Raw genomic sequence first — 6641 nt, 5'->3', positions numbered from 1 at the left:
TTGTTTTGTTTATTTTCAACATTTCCAATATTTGCCATGACGTTGCTTGATAAAATCCACGCTATAGCTTTAAGTTCAAAAGTAAATAAAATTTTAATACCGATTAGCTTAATATCCTTTCAATGTAATATTTTTATTAAATCCTACAATCATAATAAATATAACAAGATCTTTGTAAACAACAAAAAATTGCCAGATTCGAAAAAGCTATTGGAAGAACTATATATTTAAGAGTTTTAAAGAAAAATTGTCACATATGAAAGATAAAGATAAACAAGATACAATGAATGTTTCTCCCTAGCAGGTAAACGAGGGTAGTTCAATAAGTACTTAGCAGTGCCATGACAACTTTAAAACATTCAAAATATTGGCTGTTCCTTCTTTATTTATCTTTAAATCCGTTTGTCCAATTCGTTAGCACGCTTATCTAATTTTAGAGAGATCGTGGCACAGCTGTCCTCTTAGAAACACGGTACACGATCTTTATCTACCTACTTCACGTTCAGAATGAGTTAAGAGCTCGATACTTTACAATGAAAAAAAAATCCACCATTATTTGCTAATTAAAATCAAATCTTCAACATCTTTTCAAACATTCGCAATAATTTTAAGGCATATTTACCGGAAAGTGCCTTCCACTCTATAAACAACTTTTATTCGAATAATATTTAATTCGGAGCATGCTATACACTGGTTTAATGTTGTGATTGATTTTTAATACAAATCATTACTTATTTTAGGATTGCGGTAAAGTTAATTTTGACATGTACATTTTGAAAAGTAATTTTTTACAAGCTTTTCTCTACAAATTTTAAGCAATTTTTTGACAATAAAGCATTTCCCTCTCGCTCTCTCTCTCTCATACAAAAGAAATACGAAAATTTTGAGAAAAAGTGGCAATTTATTTTCCAATACAGTCCTTTTATTTTAAAATACTTAGCCCAGCAATGCTCCAAATTCTTTTACCCGTATGAAAAATACGTTTTCTTGAGGTTTGCACATAATGTATATATGGCAAGAAATACTATCTCATTCGATTCGAATTTACCTAGCGAGTGACTTTTTCAAGTTTGGAACTAAAAAGAAGTCGCAAGAGGCCAAATCTAAAGAATATGGCAAATGGGGCAGCACTTTGTAGTCTAATTTGTCATCTTTTCGGCTGATAAAACATTCTATGCCTTCTTTGGAGCACATAAACTTGAGTGATGACCACTATTTCGACGGAGCCATGATCTCTGGTGTATACCAGTGAATCCAAGTTTCGTTGACTGTCACGAAACGACGCAGAAACTTGAACAGCGTCAAACTCTGCTCTGAAGGGGTCTCACGTTTGTTCTTGGACGTGGCTTATCAAAAACTGACATGCGACAACGTTGAAAATTTAAACTAATTTGGTCGCCATGGAAGCAGAATGATCTGCTAAGTGATTTCGTTAAAAAAAACACCGGAATAAAACTTCGAGTCCGATCGGGCTGAAATTTCGACAGTAGTCGAAAATGTATCACCTGATAGTAAATAGCTCTTGCGATACTAGCGACATCGGGTGGAGGACCTAGGTACTATTTATTGGACTGCCCTCGTCTATCAGGGTGCCATCTATCGTATACTACTGACTACCTTCATGTGATTTACTGATCTGCTGAAGGCATTCAATAACATACAATCAAAAGACCTAATACACCTTTATGACAAAGGTATTCCATGTAATTAAGCAAAAATAAATAGCGGGCTAACTGACCAAACATCTGCAAGTGATGATAATCGGTTTCTGTTTAATACCGTCATGGATGAAATTATAACCCAAGAAATTTCTGGCTAGGCGGTACTGGTTACAGTAAACGAGAACAAAATCAATGGCTAAATAAAAAAAATAGTCTTTTAATTTTGATCAAAACCAAAAAGTAGAATTGAGAGAGCTAGTAGTCAGAAAACGAGTGAACCGGACCGATGAAAGCCGTTTGAAACAAGCAATAACCCAACAATCAACTGACAAGGTTATAACCCCTGTATTTTGAAATACACACTGCACGTTGTTCATTAACAATGTGGAAAAGGGATTAACAGTTAACAGTGACTACTACCATATAATATTGGACCGATTGAAGAAGGAAATCACGGTTTTACAAGCGAAAGAAAAAATACTTTTTCAGCACAATCTCATAAGTCGATAAAACCGATGGCCAAGAACAATTAATTTAGCTTCAAATTGTTTCCTCATCCAAAATATTCTATAGATTTGAACTTTAGCTAGTACTGAATATTTTTAGACCTAAAAATAAGGATAGAATGAGATAGTTAAAACGTTGAATGATTTTTTTTTGTTTACCACATCAGGAAATTATTGATCGAGGTATTATATTATACAGCTTAAGCCAGATATCTCCAAAAAGAGTATTAGGAATAACTGAAATGAAAATACAAATATATCCGATACGTTTAAAAGCCTGTAAAGTTATTTTTTGGATAAATATTGACCGTAACTGTCTTCTACATAGTGTTTTAATGTAACAGTTAAACCTCGCGTGTTTTACTGTCCATTTTCGTATTTAAGTAGGTTTATATAATTTATGTGGAACATAACCATCTAATATCAAAATAAAGCAAATTTGTTTAATATTTTAACAACAAAACAATTGTTTTTTTGTCTACAGAAAAAACATGTCATTGAACGCCATCGATACCATTATTTTCTAGTAAAAATTTAAAATAGTTGTTCTGAATATAACAATTTACCTAGTTTTCAGAAGTTGTTTACGAAATTTTTATATTATAATAAAATGTCAATCCTTTCAACACAAGGATTTGTAACATGTTAAATTCGTTCCTATTATGAACACGGATATAATTTATTACAAGCATTTTGGAATTAATTTGTTTATTTATGGGTATTAATTTATATTCACTAAGCGTTTCCAGTTATTTTCATAATTGTACACACTACTGAACACTAATTCGTATAAAAATTGTATCAGATATTTCAAGTGTACAGAATCAATAAAATAAAAAAAAATTTTCGAAGTTAAGTTTGATATTGTTTCTTATTGATTTTTCTATGCCGATTTCAGTAAAATTATTATTTTGTAGCAAATCCAGCCACATCCTAGTGTATTTTGAGGTCAGAGTTGAGGTTTAGTTGCAATCTCCGACACGTCCAAAGGCAGTTGCGTCATTTTCAGTTTTAAAATCCATCAAATTCAAATCAGCTAATAGGAGCATCTAGTTTCGGGTTTTAGGTTTTACCTGTCCTACCTAAAACCTCACAACTGCCGACTTGTTTCAGGTACTCAGCAACAGAACTACCTACCAAGCCAAAATTCCATTGCAAAATTCCTTTCTGTATTTTGTTCGTCCAAAGACAACAAAATAATTTTATAATTATAATATATAATATAATGTATAATAGTCGCTCTGGAAAGGATCTCAGCTTTTTTTATTACTTTAGAAATCGTGATTGTACGCTAGACAGGGTATATCGAGATGTATTTTTAACCATTCTCGGGCTGAAAAAAGATAGTGTTAGGAGTTTTGAAGAGATACCATAAAAGTGGAGGTGCGACAGCTATAGTAACAAGAGGTGGAAACAGAAAATTGGAAAAATTTGCAGTTAAACAAACCAAAATACTCGAGATTGCACAAAATACAAAAGTTATATAACTATTATATTATATATAATATATTATTATATAATATTATATATAATATATAATATATTATATATAATAGGCATAGGGCAATCTATAGAAAGTACGTTCTCCCCGAGCTGAACATTTCTAAACGTACAATTACTCTATTGATTCAGAATTCATAAAAAAGATGAAAGATAATTTGCAAACACATTATAAAGGGCAGCAGATGAAAGCAGAGGCATTTTACTCACTTTGAAAGTCTGATGATGATGCTCTGTACATAACCTTTGATTGTCAAAAGAACCTGCTTCTTTCACGAGTCCCTGACTAACTTGCTTATTTTAGCAGACATTCTACAATTTTACATTAACAACCGGAAATTCCAAATGCAAACTGACAAAGGCAAATGTTAACTCTTATACGTGATGTGAAAGTGAATTTGCCAAAAACTTTTTGCATTCTGATGAATGGCAAAAACCAAAGTGAAATGTTTTGCAGTTGGGTGCGAGGGCAAAATGAAAATTCGATCCTCATTGCTATGCTTCCAAAATGGCTAACGTCTGATGCTCCGGATCATGTCACATCTATAAAAGTTACATTTCCCTTAGTTGGACACTCATTTTTTCCACCCGGCAGGGGAAGTTGTTGTAAACATGGAACCGTTCATCTTGTTACGAGTCACTGTCCCGGTTAAAGACTGGAAGTCTGAATCTGGAAAAGTGTAAAAAAACAGAACTTGTGGCACTTTAAGTTCAATCCACCAAAAAGTTTAATATGTCTAACATAAACCCAAAAGCCATCAACAAGAGGAGGTTGGCATTAAAGCTGAAAAAAAGGATGTTGTGAAACTGTTAACAGAGCACTTTGGACAAGGGTGGAGAAACCACGAGTCGCTATCGAAAAACCAATAAGCCGAAGGTCTCAACAATGAAGCCGAAAACATTATTGTTGATGAGGAAATTGATACAGAAATTGTGTTATCTAGTATAACAATGAAGACTTTGTTTAATTTTTACAAAACATTGAATTTTATTTTGAGATACTTTGCAATTTTTGTGATAATTTTCACTTTTATAGCTCAACCCCTTTTTGTTTCTAATCCCGCCAAACCCCAATTTTAGTATCAAAATCCTAGTCCAAAGAAGATTTTAAATTTTTCTAAATATTTATGACATTATTTTGACATTTTCTCTGTTATAAAGTAAAAATTATTGATTTTTTGTTAAAAAAATGTATATTATAATGTATACTAACATCAATTTGTACTAAAAAATTTAGATTTGCCTTAGGGATGTTAATGTCACGAACAAATCGCAAAATGGTTCCCTAAGCCGGCTCTGTCCAGCTACTATGGAATTTAAAAGCTTCGGCGAATTCGCGCGGCGTCTTTTATGTTTTTTATAAAAGGCTGAACTCGTTTGGTTTATTTGTATATAATCTTTATAGTAGCAGGCGATTTATTTACAGTAATTCTTCTAAATAATTTTTAGGAAAATCTATTTATTTATTTCTTTTTATTTTTTTTTTGTTCTAAAACGTTGTAGAATTATATTTAGGTATATAAATGATTTGTGTGAATAAAGTTAGTTTTAAATAATTAGTCGTAGTGAATAGAACAAATCAGTAAAGTGATATTTAGAAATGAATTATCATAAATAGTGTATAGTGTGTAAATAAATTGAGGACCTAACAGTCAGTGTTTATTCACCCCACGAATAAAAAGAGTATAAATAAATACGAAAAACATTACAGTAATTTGAATAATTGTATTCAACTCAGGTCGGCAATTTGAGCCTAACGCATATTCCGTTTAATTTCTCTGAATTTTTTTTCAACTTTCCGAATATTATTGACAAAAAATAAATTAAAATCAATCAAGTATAATAAATATTCAAATGTAAATCATATATACATATTTCGAAGAAAAAGACTATTTCAAAGATATTGTTTAATAACAGTTTTATATTTTGAATTTTCAATTACCTGAACTATTTGCAATAATAAGAAACAATTCGTATATATACATAATAACGTTTTTTCGTTTCACAGGAAATTCATTCAAATGTGATAAATGGAAAAACAAATATTGTCATTATTTTATTTTTGGTGGTAACCTTGGAAATTCATTATGTTCTAGTAGACATTTTTTGATCAACCTCTTATGCACAAGCTTGATATCAAGCCTCTAAAGTATGTATTTGTGCATTTTCACGTGAAAATTATATATACAAGGATATATTGAAAAATTCTTAGCCTACTATAGAACTAAACAAAATTTCAACGTCAAAATATTTTATTACTCAACATATTCTCCTCTTAATTGGATACATTTATTACAGCGAACCTGCTCGTCTCTATACCTTTAAAAAAATGTTCTACAACTAAGACCTCCACAGCTTTTATTACCTCCTCATTGGAAAAAAGTTACGACCTCTTAAACTTTTTTTCAGTTGAGGAAAGAGATGATAGTTGGACGGAGCCAAATTTGGTAAATAAGGGGGGTGTTCTAGTAATTCAAAACTTAAATCACGAATTTTTTGCATGGCAACATGATATAGCTTTTCGCGCCTTTTCTCTTTAATTTTTCCCGTAGAGTGGTCAGTATTGTCGAATAGTCAAAAAATCAATCATGATTACTCCATGGCAATCCCAAAAAACTGAAGCAAGAACTTTTCCAGCAGATTTTAGGACACGAAACATCTTAGGTCTTGGAGAACCAGAGTGTCGCCATTCCATTGATTGTTGCTATGTTTTTGGATTGTAGAAATGTACCCAAGTCTCATCCTTAATAACAATTTAGTTTAAGAAGTCTACATCGTTTTCAAATCGAGCACAGATCGAATGCGATAGTTCTACCCTTGCACGCTTTTGGTCAACATTCGAACATTTCGGGATCCATTTTGCAGAAATTGTTCTCATGTCCAAATTGGCCTTTCCAATCTGTCATCCTCGTCAATGGAAAATTTACCTCTTTTGAAGCTAATTTTTTACGGTCGCATACGAAGGACATTGATC

The 6641-nt window shown here is 31.9% G+C and overlaps 1 protein-coding gene across 3 annotated transcripts in view; it reads right to left on the bottom strand.

The window, feature by feature from the left end:
- Positions 1 to 6641, bottom strand: part of LOC130903746 (calcium release-activated calcium channel protein 1-like) — a 65085-nt gene that overhangs the window by 22243 nt on the left and 36201 nt on the right. The gene's annotated exons all lie outside the window — the stretch shown is intronic.

This window comes from Diorhabda carinulata, chromosome 2 (assembly GCF_026250575.1).
Source record: "Diorhabda carinulata isolate Delta chromosome 2, icDioCari1.1, whole genome shotgun sequence".
Classification (NCBI taxonomy): Eukaryota; Metazoa; Arthropoda; class Insecta; order Coleoptera; family Chrysomelidae; genus Diorhabda; species Diorhabda carinulata.
The sequence above is the reverse complement of the archived record's forward strand: the minus strand, read 5'-3'. Positions and strand labels throughout refer to the sequence as shown.